The sequence below is a fragment of the Herpailurus yagouaroundi genome, unplaced genomic scaffold, assembly GCF_014898765.1.
Source record: "Herpailurus yagouaroundi ecotype Mexico unplaced genomic scaffold, PumYag 188, whole genome shotgun sequence".
NCBI classification, from domain to species: domain Eukaryota; kingdom Metazoa; phylum Chordata; class Mammalia; order Carnivora; family Felidae; genus Herpailurus; species Herpailurus yagouaroundi.
In genome coordinates, this window is record NW_024412419.1 from 6,314,366 (window position 1) to 6,331,055 (window position 16,690).

The 16,690-nt window shown below is 52.8% G+C and overlaps 1 long non-coding RNA gene across 1 annotated transcript; it reads left to right on the forward strand.

Annotated features, from left to right (window-relative positions):
• Positions 1–2,699: 2,699 nt before the first annotated feature.
• On the forward strand, positions 2,700–6,362 carry LOC121044063 (uncharacterized). Its single transcript, XR_005797094.1, has 2 exons — positions 2,700–2,836; positions 6,132–6,362. It is a non-coding gene; the product is annotated as an uncharacterized LOC121044063 (long non-coding RNA).
• The last annotated feature ends 10,328 nt before the right edge of the window (positions 6,363–16,690 follow it).

Here is a 16,690-nt window from a genome sequence, read left to right on the forward strand (position 1 = left end):
AAGAAAGAAAGAAAGAAAGAAAGAAAGAAAGAAAGAAAGAAAGAAAGAAAGAAAATTAAGGGATCATTGGCAAACTTTGCCACTTTGGCAAACAATTTGTTTGAAAGATGAGTTGTTCTTAATCAATCAAAAACTAGGAGTGTCTGGGTGGCTCAGTCAATTAAGCGTCTGACTTCGGCTCAGGTCATGATCTTGTGGATTGTGAGTTCAAGCCCTTCATCGGGCTCTGTGCTGACAGCTCAGGGCCGGCACCCTGCTTCAGATTCTGTGTTCCCCTCTCTCTCTGCCCCTCCCCTGCTCGTACTCTGTCTCTTTGTCTCTCTGTCTCTCTCTCTCAAAGATAAATAAACATTAAAAAAAAATTTTTTTTAATCAAGAACCATCAGTTAGGCAAAGCACAGTTACTCAATAGGCACCTGAACCCCCTTCCTTCCATACAGCCCAGGGCAGCAGAGCCGTTTCTTGGGGGCTCAGGTCTGGGGTCTGACGGTCCAGCCGAATCCCAACTCCCTATTCATCAGCTGCACAGCCACAGGCAAGTCGGGCCCGCAATCTGAGCCTCGCTTTCTCACCCGTGAAACACGAGCACCCACCTCCCGGCGCTCAGAGGATGGAGTGGATGGCGCTGGGGACACAGATTGCACCTGGCGGACCCTGTGGACTGGCACCCGTCAGCTGCTACAGTTATGCAATCCTTTCCCTGCCTAGTAGAGACTCCCACGCAAAGCCCAATGTCAAGGCCAGAGGTCTTCTCTTCAGTACCTGAAGGCCTTGCTGAATTCACCAAGATGCTATTTGCTGAGTGTTTTCAGGGCCCTCTGAGGCTCCATAAAGCCACCTGGGTCCAACTCTCTGCACTTAGAGGCTGGAGCTCCGGGACCCGGCTCTCAGAAGACGGAGAGCAATGCACCGAGCGGGCACACAGCTAATACAGAAAATGACCCCCCGCCAGCCCCTCCTCCCCAGACATCCCCCTGCTCGGAGGCTGTTGAGATTCCGGGGAGCTCTGCAGTAGTAACCCCAGCTCCGGATTCCTAGTCAGGCCACGGCAGCAGACATGTTTCTGACTCAAGTGAATTCAAACTGATTTGTTCTGGAAATGCCATGGGAGGTTTTGAGAATTCGAAGACTCAGGTGGCTGAGAATTCTGTACTCAGGGACTCAGACAACACCCTGCGCCCCCCGAGGACCCTCCCACCTCTCCCTCCAGCGTCTCTCTGGGCCTCCAACTGTCCCCCGTCCCCCTGCATTCCTCTGCCCAGAATCTCTGTTTTTCAATCATGGAAGAGATAACGCTGTTCACGTCTTTTCTTCCTTCCCTGCATTTTCCTCCTTCGCGTGCCTAGAATGCTCTCTGCATCTCCGTGGCCCGCGTTACTTCTGTCAACGTTGCATGAAATTGGAGACTTTTGGAAGAATCGATATGAACGAACACAGGGAGGAGAGAGGAGCTAACATCTTAATTAGAAGTTAATGTCTGGCCAATGGGAAGCGGTCCTGGAGTGCTAGCCATATTTCCCAGAAATGCTGCTGCACAATTATTCACCACTTTCTTTCATTATCATACACTCAACATCATTCATGCTATAATTTTTCGTGCTCCTTCCTAGTCCACTTGATTACCAGTATGTAATTTCCTCCCGGTGGGCGTGGCTGGGTTCTGTTTTGCGGGTGAGGGAATTTGTTCCCGTTTGGGACAAAAAAGACCGTTGTTTCTCTCATTCTGTCGATGGGAAAGTGAACAGACACACAGAAAAGCAGGTTTCCGAACACGAGTGACTCTGGAGCACTTCTGGAGTCGACTTCCCTACAGGGGCACCTGCCCGGGATGAGCAAGACTATACCAAGGGCCCCAGGGCCAGCTCAGCCTGCTTTCACGCTTGGGAACATGACCGAAGCCCTCTGCCTGGCAGGGTCCTGCCAGCGGAGCCCCGGTCAGTGACCAGGGCGCTGACACAGGAGTCCCCAAAACGCACAAGGAAGGGCCTTTCCTCCGTGTCCAAGCGCTCCCTCTGAGGGGGGCGTCCCTCCTGGCCCCGGATTCCTAGAAGTAATGGGCACTTTCTAGAGGCCAAGGCAGGTTCTAGAGACTGATGGCCTTCTGCTACTCACTGACCAGTGTTACATCAGAGCAGCTGATTTTGGGTCCCAGATTCCTGAATTTAGAATCAAAGAACTGACAGGCTAGAGCCCCGAGGTCTCTCAGAACAGGCATCCTCAGCTCTGGGTTTCTCCACGGGTTTAGCTTTGCTGAAGCCCATCCCCACCCGCTAACAACTTCTCTGCCCCCCCAAACCGTGAGGGCTCCTCAGGAACACTGACTTTCCAGGACTCAAGCAATCGTGGGGCAACTTTCCCCAAACCCTCTTCCTCCCGACCCCCATCTCTGTTAGTGCCTTTGCTGTGGGTACAGAGCAGGCATCCCTGTGACCCCAGGAGCCACTCCCTGAAGGGGTCCCCTAGAAAACGTGCCTAGGAAACAGACTCCGCTGGAGCCTCAGGGGCCCCGAAGGCAGCCTTTCAAAAACCTCCAGAAACTGGAGGCGGGTAATCTAACCCTCCTTTCTGATAAGCGCTCCCCGCACTGTCCTTTGCCCAAATACAATGGTCCTCATTAGCTTTCACTCGGGGCTTTGAACTCCACACAAAACCCTGCCCTCCCCCGCAGGCCCGCTGGAGCCGGGATGGGGCGGCCACAGAGTCAGCGTTTCCTTTGTTGGCTCTTGTTAAGGTGTTTATAATGGAGCCTTTTTTCTGCTCTGTACTCTCACCCTCGTGAGTGAAATCTCAGTCGAGGAGGATGTCCTGCTTCCCGAACACCTAGGCCTGAGAGGAGGTGAGTTGCTCGTGAGCAGGACCAGGTCTGGGTGCGCTGGCGGGGATAGGTGATCGAGAAGGTTGTGCACCGGCTGACAATCTGAAAAGCCAGTGGGAACGAGGCTGGGAAAGGGGCCCCTGGCACCATTTCTCCCTCTGGCCCCAACCCACTGACAAGCTGTGTTCCAAAAAACATCACTGGGAAGCTGAATGACTCACATGCAAAAGGCCTTTGTCCCTCAGAAGTCACTATTAGCTGTCCTGCGGCCCCGCTCACCCACAGAACTTGATTGCATCCTTGGACTTGCTGCCCTCTCTCTCTAATGATGTCATCTTGGGTGTTGAGTCCCAGAGAGGGGGTGGGCGGCTCCGGGGGGAAGAGAGGTCAGACAGAGAGTCCCCCCTCCACTCCAGACCAGGTGAGCATAGGGAGCGGTGCCGGGGGCACCGGCCTCACCCCTCCGTCCCTGTGCCCCTCCATCCACTGGTCTCCACTGTCCCTTGTGCTAACCTCTGCTCCCTGTGGCCTGGCCCGCGCTCAGTCTAGTCGGTACGGAAGAGAAGCGACAGGTGCCGAGTCAATGGCCCTGACCCACCCGGCCGCAGGCCAGTAGGTGCCACGTCCCGTGCTTCTGTGGAGATTTCTGCCTCTGTCAGAGGCGGGCATCGAGGCCCTAGACCGGCTCAAAGGGTCACCCGTGTGGGCATGTGCATTCATTAAAAGAAATTATCTGTGAACCCAAATGAACGCATACCTGATAGACTTTCAAGCGGTGCCAGGGCGCATGATGACGTCACAGGGACGGTTTAGAAGAAGCTACTTTGAAGCCCGTTGCCCCTCGGCCCTCTCTCCTCAGCTGTCCTGATTTTCACAGTGGCTTCCCCTTCCCACCCGGCACATTCCGAAAGCCCCACGCTTCTCCAATGGTTCTTAGGTCAATGCTGCCAGATAAATTTATCTGTCGATAAATTGTGCAGCCGAGGCCGCCTGGGTCCTGGGAGCCCCCGAGTCACGGAGCCCCGTGTCTGCACACGGCTGAGGAAGCACACCTCCCGTGGCCCGTCTGTGACACAGACTACCGATGTAATCGATACAACCAGCGCAGCTAAGAATTCTTAAGTGCAGCCCAGATTGGCCACTGTCTGTGAATGCCCTGGGGTCCCCCTGTATCCTATGATCTTAGTTCTCTCACTGAGCTCTTGTCCAAGCGAGTAAGCCATGGGAAATGGGATCACAGCACCTCCAGGTACCGGCAGGAGGCCTCTGGGAACTGCCAGTGTTTTCTCTAGAGCCACACCTACTGTAAGCAGATCCAGGATGGGGAGGAGGAGGAAGGCCCGAGATACGATTCAGTTCTTTATAACAGACTTTCTCCAGGTTTGTTTTTAGTAGAAAAGTGTATACAATGTGTGCTTAACACTGATTTCGTAAGTGAATGCTTATCATCCTATATTCGGGCAACTTTTCAACAAGTCGTATTCCAAAAAGCAAGGTGTCCCTGCAAGGATAATGGAGCATAATTTAAAGAGCAGCAAGACCTCACTCAAAATTCTTACCAGAGGTTAGGGGCACCTGGGTGGCTCAGTCGGTTAAGCATCTGAGTCTTTTCTTCTCGGCTCAGGTCATGATCTCACAGTTAGTGGGACGGAGCCCCGCGTCAGGCTCCGAGCTGGCTGTGAACAACCTGCTTGGGATTCTGCGTCTCCCTCTCTCTGCCCCTCCCCCACTCATGTTCCCTCTCGCTGTCTCTCTCTCTCTCTCTCTCTCTCAAAATACATAAGTAAACTTTTAAAAAATATATATTACCAGAGGTAATTACCATCTGCCCATGGGCTAAACGTATACAAGCCTTACAATATGGCGTCACACCATCAGCATCCAACGCTGAGCTGATTCTCCAGGCTGTGGATTGTTCTGGCTTCCTGCTTCTTTCTCCTGCTTTCCCTGCCCCCAGCCCGCTAGCTGGAAGATGAGGGAAAATGCAAAACCATTGGTGTCCCAGGGAAAGACCCTGAAAGAAGGCACCAGTCTGCTGTTTGGAACGGACTTGTCCGTTCCTTTACCAAACTCCCAGTACAATCAATCACTGCACCAGCATGGAGGCCCCACACCCAGCACCAGCCTGGACCCTGGGCCGTCACGAGGTACGTTTCCAGTGCAGCTCCTATCACCCTAAGGCAGGTGATCTATCTAGTTCAGTGGTTCTCAACCAGGGGTGAGTTGGGTAATGTCTGGAGACGTTTTTGGTGGTCACAATGGGGGAAGGGTGCTACCGGCATTTGAGTAGAGGCCAGGGACACTGCTAAATATCCTAAAAGGCAGAGGCTAGCCCCCGACCACAAAGGATTCCCTGTTCTAGTTGAGGAGACAAGGTGAGGCGAACACGCCCCATCCCAAAGGGAACGACGCCAGACGTGTGAGCGGATGCCAGATTCTGAGAGCCACAGCGGCTCAGGGGAGAGGGAGGTGACCACGAGGGCTTCGCAGCACCCGGGCCACTCTCTCCGGCCATGGCGTGAAGGTTGTGCCCTGACTACGGTTGGCAGGGCTTCTTCCGCCCCCTCCCCTCTTAGACATGAAATCTCCCCCTCTCACAGCTTTAAATTAGGAGTATTTGGCGGTATGATCATGTATGTTTAAAACCAAACAGAAATTTCCTGTTCCCCGGCACAAAATAAAATTCGAGTTTATAAAAGGGCCTGTAAAATCTCATAATCAAGCCCATTAGCTGAGCAAAATGCTCCGCTTTGCTTCTGTGGTGTTTAGCTGGCTTTTCTCAGCCCCGCTTCATTAGCGCGCTTTTAATGGATGTTCTTCCAGCCTGCTTCTCAAAATTGCTTAAAAAGAAAACACACGACTTTAAAGTACAAGATACGAGGGAAATACCCCTCCCCCTTTAAAGACGGAGGCTCTGGGAGAGCGGAGAAGTGGGGGGCCGGTGGGGGGGCATGGAAATACGGCATGGCCCCAGATACCAAGTCTTACTGGAGCGCTGGGATCTTCCACTGCATTTTTGCTCCCTGGGCTCATTGCTGGCCTCGCTAATTTCCAGCTCTTTGCTGCTTCAGAAGACCAGATTTTCTTGATTAATAACAAAAGGTTTTGTTGGGCTCAGAGCTGTTTCCCACCATCTCTATGCAAACCCCATCGACACAAACTGTGTACATTAGCATTTCAAGGCACTTCCTATTACAGACGGTAAGAAAAGCCCCTCTTGGTGGGTAAAATCCATTTTGTCCTCTCTTGTGACATCTGTTCTAACTTTTAAAGCCAGAAAGGAAACTAGATAATGCCAGAGCCCTTTGATTTACAGCACTGGCCCCTTCGGACGCGGCCGCGCTCTGAAAGCCCAAACCCTCTCTGGACGAACCCAGATTCCCTTCACGCAGGAGGACTCCAGAAGTAGTTCCGAACTTGTTCAGACTTGGAATTGTCTTTTTCGTGATTTCTGGGCTACACGTTCAAATTACTTCTAAAACTCACAAAGCCGAGGATCTTCAAACTTCACGGTTCTGAAAGAGAAATGCAAACGTTGATTGCCGCATCTGCTATTGTGTTTCATGTCTATTTCTCCCCCCCCCCCCCCAAAGCTGCGTTGGCTTCAGGGGAGCGAGGGAGATGGAAGCAAATTTCGTTGAGGCAACTGCAAGATGTCTACGAATATGGAGGAAAAGCCCCGCGAGTGAGTGATAGGATGAAAAGGGAGAGACAGAAGCCTGTCACATGGCTGCCTCCTCCTCCCATCTGCGCTGGGAGCTCTGGGGTCCCTCACACTGGTCATCCCCGAAAACAAAGCTGAAGGCAGATTCCAGCCGGTTTTCCATTCACTATTCATTCAGGGGTCCATCCGCTCCGTATGCATTCAGCCAACTGCTGTGTTCAATCAGGGCCTTCTCCCAGGATTGACATGGTAATGAAGTCGTGGTGCTGCTCGCTGAAAAGACCGCCCGAGATATGCCCCTCTCTGACAAATCCACCCTTTTCGCCCCATTGAGGCCCTAAAATTATCTCATAACATCGCAACATCTGTGCACAGGGCCCCTGCCTTTTGGAGCGGGGCATGTTTATCACGCGGCCGTGCCTCCCACGCAGGCTCCCTCCTCCGGCTCCTTCCCACAGCCTGGGGGCTCCAAAAGGCCTCCCCAGAAGAGCCAAGGCCTGGATGCTGAGCCCCAGGAATTGCCCTTTGATCACTTTCAGGGCGATTTAAAGGTGGGCTGCAGAGGTAAGACTATGTCAGGTGAAGTTGCTGTCAGAGAACCTTAACATTAGTCCAGCAAGGAAGCCAGACCAACAGTGGGGCGGGTGGTGGGAGGACTGGGGGGGGGGGGGGGAGAAGTTAGCGGATGCCTTTTGCTCAGGCTCTAGCAAATGACATTTGCTCAACTAATAAGTATATCTGAACTTTATTTAAACTGGCCCAGGTCAATAAAATCTAAGGGGAAGCAGTGAGGTTGGGGAAATTTATAGAGAGACTACACCATCTGCAACTTATATGTGTTCTGCCTGATACAATGATTTCATTTAATTTGATTTGACATTTAAGAGCCTTTTTTGGAAGAGAGAATGAATATTTCTATATTCTATCTGCAATAATCTCACCTGACTTTGCACAGAGCCAAGAAGAATAAATGTCACATTCATTGCAAACAGTTGTGGGCCCTCCGGGGGAAGGGGGCAGGAAGGGGCAGGGCAGGGGTCTACAGGGAACGTTCCCAGGGCATACCTGAGGGCCCATGCAGGCTCTGAGCACCCAGGTTTGTTTTGTTCTGTTCTCTGTGTCCAAATTCAAGCGATGGTTTGGATAAAGAGTTTCTTGATCACGTATGAGACGGAGTCATGCCCGCCAACGGGGACTGGAGAGTGGCTTGCTCGGACAGGCGGCCAGGAAGCCAGGCTTCCACGGCGGGGCAGCAGAGGGATGAGGCCAACATGGCCCCGGCCCTTCACCAACACCCCGTTCCCTCTTCAACCCCTGTCAAAAGCCTTTAGGTCAAGATTTAACGGTTCTGCCATCACAAGACCTGGAAATGCAACCATGGCAGACATGTGTTACTTCAGTCGTCCTTGAAAAAGAAGCTCTCTGCTGGCTGACCTCCAGGGGTCGGGCTCAGGGGACAAAACGGCAAGAGGTTGAGGACTTTGGTGGTTACCTCACTTCCCTGGGCCTCCACCCAGAACCTGGGGATGACCCGCGCAGGATGCACCTCAGAAGTGTCTCCTAGCGGGACCTCCCCCCGCCCCCCAGGCATGAGCTGGGCTCACCTGGGAAACTACAGTGGCCTCCTAAAACCACGTTCTCTGAACCATTCAGCCTCCAGGTCAGCCTCCAGGCTTCCAAAGCCGTGCCTGGCAGACTCAGAGCCAGACAGGAGGCTCGATCTCGTGCTCCTTGCCCCCACAACTGTCAGAGGACGCATCCCTGTCGTTCAAGCCACCCAGTGAGCACTACTTGGTTCCAGCGGACCTAGCAACCCAGTACAGGGTCCGCAGGGCCAAGGGGACCTGCTTCCGGGGGGCCCATGCCCTCACTTCAGAACCAGACCCTGAGTACTTGTAACCCCAGAAATCCCAGCCCAGAGGCTCCAGCCCTGCTTTCCAGGGCCTGAACAGCCCTCCTCACTGGGTGCGTCTTAGGCTAGAAGAACCCCAAGGCCAGAGGGTCTGTTTTTAGTGGGGTGTGAGTCAGGAGTTTGGTTCGAGGGCCGGGTGTGTGCGGGCCACTTGCCAGGCCCTTCGTGACTACACAGACCCAAGGTGGGCAGATGAAGGGCAGGGGGACAGTGGGCCAAGGGACCCTGCCACCCCCCTGTCCTGGGCCCCATGAACATCAGAAGTGGGTCTGCCCTTCTAATCGTGCACCCTTTACAGCACCCACCCTCCTCCCCAGAGCAGCAGTGACAGGGCAGAGAGAGGAACCAGGCCTCACAGGTGCTTCCCAGGGCGACAGGGGGCTGTTGATGCAGGAGAATGTCCTCATTCCCCGTTTCCCCGACACTATCCCCTGGTTTATTAGTTATTCAGGACGTGCCGTCCCTCACGGGGCAGCCAGGCCCTCAGGCAAGCACCCAATGCTGGTCAGGGGCTGCGCGGAAAGCCTTCTGGGCCCCGCCCAACAGTCAGCAGGCCTGGGCGCAGCCGCCCTCCTCCTGCAACCCCAACAAGCATGAGCTTCATTGCAGGGGATGGGAGCATCCCCACAGAGCCTTCTACACCACGCCTTCCGTGGAAGAGCACCTCCCTAGCCGAGGTGCTCTGTGTCCAGTTCGCCTCCAGTACCGTCCACAGCCTCTGCAGACGGCGGGAACTGGGAGCTGGGAGCTGGGAGCTACCTCCTCCCCAGGCCCCGCCCCAGCCGGACTCTGCCTGACAGGGCCACGCACACGGCAGCCACGGGACAGGCCACGCAGGGCACGTGGCAGACTCCTCTGAGGCCACGAACAGCGCTGGGTTTCACCAGCACCCCTCCTCCCCTGCTTGCCCCCACAGCCTGCCAGGCTCCGACCCCACCTAGCAGGGTCCACAGAACCAACTGCCACAGGACTGCCTGAGGTGGGTCCAGGGCCCCCACAGGTAGGGCTTCCCCGGACAATGGCATCACCTCAAGGCGGGGGCACCGAAGCGCCCTGGTGACGCGTCTCCTCAGGCCCCGACCCCTTCACAAATCATCAGCTCGGCCCCCTCCTTTCCCGGGTCTAACAGCTAACGTCCGAGCCCGGTCCTCCCGCGAGAGTCTCACCCACCCCACGTCCATCTTCGCTGGTGGAAGAACCTCACTGCCCCCAAGGAGCACAGAGGTCTGCTGCGCTACAGACAGCCCGTAGAGAAACTCAGGGTACATGTCCCCAGATGGAGGACACCACACGTCTTAGACCTGCAGCCCCCAACTGGCCTGTCCCCAGTGCTGGACCCTCAGAACCACACCAGGTAGACTGGCTGCTGTCGTAGGCCATCACGTTAGGGTACTTTCCTGGACAGTCCTAGACAACCAAACCATCGTTAGGCGGGTCTGAATCATTTCTTGGATGCTGATTTACCAGTGTTTTTGTTTTTGTTTTTTGCTTTCCCATTTTATGATCTTCCTAAATCATTGCTCAAGGCTTCTCCAGAAGTCCAGCTTATAATAGGCAAACAGTGTGTGCACTGTGGTCTCATTATAAAACCTATTTATCTTCCTTTAAATATCCCAGAGCAGTAAAACTAAAAATATTATCCAGTTATTTTGGCCGGAGTTAACAATAGCCTCTCCACAGCATTTAACTTCCTCATTTCTTTGACCCGAGTTTAAAGGAAAAAACATATGTACAGATCACTCTGAAGAAGTACATTTTGGAAAAATGTCACATAATCATTACTTCCCTTCTTTCTGTCAATATCTTCCCTCTCCTAGGGCGCGTTCGGTGCCTTCTCGTTCCCATGCCCCCTTACCGAGGGTCCCCTGCCTTTCCTGACTGTCCCCTCCCAATGCACTTACACCTGTGGTTCGACAGCACAACCCACTTATCTCTGGGTCAACCAACCCCATCAGTCGGTCAGCAAGTATTTGTTGAATGAGCTGTACATGGTGTGTGCTTTCCAGAATGCCTCCCCTACCCCCCACCCCGTCCCCTCCCTACCCAGCCACAAGACTTCCTGTTATGACAGTCCCGATTTTCCAGATTCCTGCATTCCTACCCTGGCCCGCTCCACAAGCCGCCAATCGCTAGCCTACTGGAAGGGTCCCACGGTCACAGGAACAGAGGAAAGGACTCACACGTTGCCAGTTTCTTTTTTCACACGCCCGCTGTGTTAATACTTAGCAAAACCATTTGAACACCTAGTAATCCTATGTTAACCGTTCAGTGGGCGCCCACCAACCACACACTAAGGAAACCACGCAAGACATAAATACACAAAGCACGGTGCCCAACCCTGAAGAGCTCCCCATCTGGTGAGGAAAACAAATGGGGATCTGGGGAAAACGTGCACTGGGGGACAACAGGGTTAAAGCACAGGTGAGTACTCGTGCTGCGGGGGTGCAGGAGGGAAGAAGATTCTCCAGAGGCGAGAGGAAGCTTCTTAATGAAGGGCACATATAAGCAGGCCGTTGAGGATGAGGAAATTGTGCCAGAGGGCAGAGAAAGGGGACCAGGCAGAGGGGTCAGGAGAGGCTTGAGCCAGTCTATTTTCTTTACCTCCGTCAATGAATCAGCTAAGGAGGTATTGATAGCGACTGGCACAGTGAACCAGCCTAGGGCCAGGACTACGGTGAGGGTTTGGGAGGCCTTGAGTGCAAAATTAAAGGGGATTTCAAAAAAACTCAGTGGTCAAGACAAATCGTATTCTAGTGCAATATCTAAGAAAGCAAGGGCACCTGGGTGGGTCAGTCGGTGGAGCGTCCAGCTTCGTCTCAGGTCACGACCTCACAGTCTGTGACTTCGAGCCCCACGTCAGGCTCTGTGCTGACGGCTCAGAGCCTGGAGACTGTTTCAGACTCTGTGTCTCCCTCTCTGCCCCTCCCCTGCTCGTGCTTTGTCTCTCTCTCTCTGAAAGATAAATGAACATTTTTAAAAAATAAAAAGAATAAAAAGAAATCAAAAGTGATGCAAAATCCACGGCGAACAAAATAACAGATGTTCATATAAAGATGGGATCGGTATCACTGACCTCTCCTTCGTTTCTGGCTCATTGTCACCATTGAAATACAACCATTTAACTGTTCACGGCTACGGATATTTGTGCACTTGTTTTTAATTTTTTTTTTCAACGTTTTTTATTTATTTTTCGGACAGAGAGAGACAGAGCATGAACGGGGGAGGGGCAGAGAGAGAGGGAGACACAGAATCGGAAACAGGCTCCAGGCTCCGAGCCATCAGCCCAGAGCCTGACGCGGGGCTCGAACTCACGGACCGCGAGATCGTGACCTGGCTGAAGTCGGACGCTTAACCGACTGCGCCACCCAGGCGCCCTTGTGCACTTGTTTTTAGCAACAATTCCCTTCACTTTATCTCTGGAGAAAATGAGAGAAAGAGGAAAAAAATACAAGAAGACAGTTGGAACCAAGAGCTCGTTCATTGCCGCCTTGGTCTCCAGCAAACTCTTCTTCCAGAAATCCCTTCCACCTTTTGGAAAATCAAAACATTTCTGGCTAGATACCTCAGTTCTAGAGCTGGAAGCTTTCCTTCACATTGAGTACCGTTCAACAACACCCTTTTCCTCTGTTACTCAAGGAACAAGTAAAAGCACACACCGGCCCCGGCGGATGTGTGTGCATCCTGCCGGAAGCTGCAAAGCTGGGCAGGAAATTGCAATTACCAAGAAGGCTGGGCTTCAGCAGAAGCTCCGAGGTACTGGCCCCATAAACCGGGGCTTATCAAAGGAAGGTGTATGGGGGTGAAGCTGGTAATTAATTGCATTGTAGGTTTCAAAGGAAAAGGAGGAGGCAAGGCCAGCTTTGTTGGTGCCTTAGCCTTTTCCCTAAAGGCACAGACAGAAACTCAATAAGCAGCCGCCCGGCAGGTCCACCAAAGCCCCTCCCTTTGGGAATGGAGCCTTCCAGAAAGTCTGCCCAACATTTACTCATTACAAGTTACGGTCAAAACCCTTTATCCTCTACCGTGACTCCTTCTTCACTTTTCCAGATAATTATCACTTTGGATGAAGTTTCTTACTCTTGGATCCTAGCCAAGAAGTGTACTTATTTTTAGAGTTTGAGGAAGATTTTTACATTTGTCTGATAGGCTCCAATTTCAACACGTTCTAAACAAAACTTACCAGAAGCAACTAAATATTGAAAATGTGCATTTCAGTACAAGAGAATCGATTCAGTTCTGCGGGGGAGAACCTGGGGGCTGCAGAAAGCTGTATCGCCTCGAGATCTGCCCTGGGGAAGGACAGGGATGCACCTGTCTGCTATTCACTGGAGTGTTCTCTGGGGACACTGGCATCAGCCGCCGTGGCTGGCCACACACATGAGCTGATTTGCTTTCTGGACCACTGGTTCACTCGTGTGAGCCAGGAGCCTGGGTCCTCCATTCAAAGCCCACAAATGCCTACTGAAGCGGAACATAAAGGGAAAAGCTCAGAGGAAAAGGTTTCTCCCTTCCATGACCCTGAAAGAGACCCAATCGTAGCCTGCGGGGCTGGATGGAAAGGTTTAGACAAAAATCACAGAACTGGGAGTACAAAAGGTCACTCTCGGTTTCCATGGCATGATGCAGAGCCTTTCACCTCGGAGTCAAGAAAGCCGCACTGGAATCCTACTGCAATACACCTGCTGTATTTCTGAGGTCCACCGTGAGCCTCAGTGCCCTCGTCGGGACAAGGGCTGGGGCTGATGGAGTGCCTGACGTGCCCTCCCTCCCACCTCCTGCTCACTGCAATCCTCATTCCCTGGCCAGTGCCTCTTCTTCCACTCCCTCCAAGGAAGCCTCCATCCAGGCTCCGGGGATCCCTCTCGGAAGAGTAAATCTCACCTTGCTCCTCACCTGCTCCAAAATCACCACCGACCACCCACATCAAGCGCCTGCCTACAAGGAAGACCACTGCCCACAGGGCCGGCTCCACACTCCTGGGTCCTCCAAGATGCCTGCACAAGGAGCAGGGCTCTTCAGTGCCCTCCCTGCTTCTCTCCGCTTGAATTCCTCACGCAGAGCTCAGACCACCAAAGGGAGAATACCAGTGCTCACCTCCGGAGCAAGGAAGACATTATTAGGTAAATCACCAAAGGCATTACGACACCTATCAACACAATCGTCATCATAATCGCCCACCACACCTACCATCTCGTGAGGCCCACCTTCTCAGGAGGTCTTGTCTCCCAGCCCCACACTCTCCAGGTTTGGTGTCAGCCCCCTACTCTGGGCTTCCCGGCACCCAGCTTGCCTCTGTGCTAGAACTTACCATGCTGCATTCCGACTTACACATTTGTTCACCTGCCTCACCAGAAATTTGCATTCTCTGTCTTTGCTTCCTGTGCCCCTATCCTAGTAGTTGCCACAGCACGGACGCTCAAATTAAATGAATGAATGAATGAATGAACGAACGAACACATCTGTCCTATAGCGGGGGCTCAGTTGTTAGTTTATTGTTGAGTCTCTTCTTAAAGATATCTGCCTTTGATATAACTCAGCAGCCTGCTGGCCGAGGCTCGGGGGGCTCTGAGTTCCTTCAGGACTACTCCTTGTCTAACTGTGTCCTCTCCACCACACCTGTGGCTCACCCCAGCGGAGTGGGGGGTGGGGGGGTGAATCTGGGTGGCACCTGCTCTCGACTGTCTCTATCCACCCCAAAACACTGACTTTCTCACCATATCTTAGCGCTGACGCTTCCCACCAGCTTGTTCAGAAAGAAGAAGTTTCAATTTTCTCTACAGATGATGTTCTATGCATCCCTTTCAGAAAGGAGGCTTGGGTCTGACTTCCCAGTCATGGTTCAGCACAGCCTCTCTGCTTTGCAGCTAGTTTGTTTCCTTTCAGCTCTGTAGGAGGAGTGACATGGGCCAGAAGCTCTCGTGATGTGGTGCGGCACCCCCCCTTCTCTCCCCAGATGGAAGCTGAGTAGTTCTGTGCAGAACAAGTGATGGGCAAGCTGACACCTTTCATAATCCTTGATAATGTTTCTCCATCACTCCTGACCTTTCCCCCAATTAAATAACCTCAATTCTTCACCTTCAAAAGGATCATTAACTTAGCAACAGGACAGAAGTGTCTGGAACATGGAGAAGGCGAGGAGGGAGCCGGCTTGGTCCTGACTTCAAGAAAGATCCAGAAGGATTTGTGAGCAGTGTTGTTTTATAGGGGAAGGGAGGAGCCAAACACGAAGATTTAGTGCCAATGTCATTTTAGTGCAAGTGTCAGTGGCACCCTCCCTCCGGGGCAAGGTCCCAACTTCCTGATCAGTCATGGACTAGCTCTGAAAATGTTGCTTTTCATTAGGAGAGAAATCGGAAATTTCAGGGCATCCACGGAGTGCTCCCTGGGAATAAACTTCTAAAGGAGTGACATTAAAAGGAACAAAAAAGGAAATGTGTTTCTCCCTCCCTTTGGAAATGGTAGTGAGAACATTCAAAATTTAAAGAGATTTCCACGGGTGCCTGGGTGGCTCAGTCAGTGAAGCATCCAACTTCAGCTCAGGTCACGATCTCACGGTTCATGGGTTCAAGCCCCGCATCGGGCTCACTGCTGACAGCTCAGAGCCTGGAGCCTGCTTTGGATTCTGTGTCTCCCTCTCTCTCTCTCGGCCCCTCCCCTGCTCAAACTCTCTCTCTCTCTCTCAAAAATAAGTAAGCATTTAAAAAACATTTTTTTTTTACAGAGATTTCCAAAACCGTTGGGAAGTTTGGCCAATAAGATTGGAAGACTGAGAAGACTGCACTGGCTGCAGCAGCCAGGTCACCCAGCAGCTCACCGAGCTCTCCCTGCTTTCCGGGCGCCACAAATCCAGACAGGCCACAAAAAGTCTCCCCACTCGGGCCCTCCTACAGCCCAAAGGTACCACGGGGCCAGCAGGCCTGGTGGCTGGACTGTGGACGTCTCAAGGCTCAGGTGGAGTATTCCAGAGGTAAAAGACTTGTGTCAATTAGTCGATCAACATGTGACATCACTCTTCATTCTAGAGAAAGAAGTATACACGTCTGGGTCTTTTTGCTTCTTATGACGGATGCCTGTGAACTGGTGATGTGTCTTATATTCATTATCATTTTCCTTCTGCTGAGAATAAAATAAATCATTCGTCCATTCAGTGAATGTTAATTGAGGACATTTACATGCCCGGCTGGTGCTAGGTGTTGGGGGAACAACAGTGAACAAGAAACAGAGGGTCTGGAAGGAGCTAACTGGGGAAGCAGACGTACCAACACCTGCGTGCCACATGCTCATCCAAAAGGCTCTTCATGCCTTGCAGGGACTCTACGCAGGGCAGGGTGGGACCTTGATGCGGAAATGGCCTCTTCTAAGTGAAGGCTTAGGCCACAAAAGGTTTTGCAGATCTGAGTCTTAAATGAGAGATCTTCCCGCTAGGCCGGGAAGTGGCCGAGAGCAGGGCTGGCGGGGATCTGGAATGGCCGTGGGCTCCAGCGGGCAGTGGGCTGCTGTGCTGAAGGCTGGGTTTTCTGTCCCCTGTGGGCACCACTCAGCAGGGATCTGCTCAACTCCAGTGGCAGCTGGAGAAGGGGGATGGGTTCTTTAATCAGGAGAATGTGTGTAAGCGGCCCTTCCCCTCTGACAAAGCCGCCTGTGTGCCCCCGAACAGGTCGCTTCATCCCAGGTGAACACACCATCCCTGGGGATCCCTTCTGACTGAGATTCCTTAATGTCCCTACTCCCCGACCCTGGAAGACACTGGAGTGGAAGGATCTCCTTTCCTGGAGATATGTAGGAAGAGACAAGTTAACCAGGTCAGCAGCTAATCTCGAAGCTTCTAGTCTGTGATGGTCACAGCGGGGGACAGGGGATGAACAAGAAACGCATCTAACTCTCTGTGGCCCAGCCTGGTGGATGAGGCCCCCTGACCGTTGGAGCAAAGGAGGCTGCTGTCCTTGCCTGGGGGCGCCCAGGAAGGCCTTTCAGAAGAGGGGGTTTGAGAACCAGTTTCCAAGGCCTCCGGCGGCGAACGGGTGGGAAAGAGGCATGCTGGGACCTGTGAACACAGGTGCAGGGGGAGGGGGCGGGAAGGCCCAGAACCAAGTGACAGCAGAGTGGGGGCTTCCAGAGGAAGTCCTGCCTCTTCCTGTCAGCCATGAGGAGCTGTTGAGAGGCTTGGAGCAGGACAACCGCAGGATCCCAGTTTTGCTAGAAAGTTGCTCTGGCCTCACTTGTGTTGGAGAGACTGACTGGGAGGAAACCAGAAGGTCCCCAGGACTCAAACTGAGAACGCACCGCGTCCTCACATAGC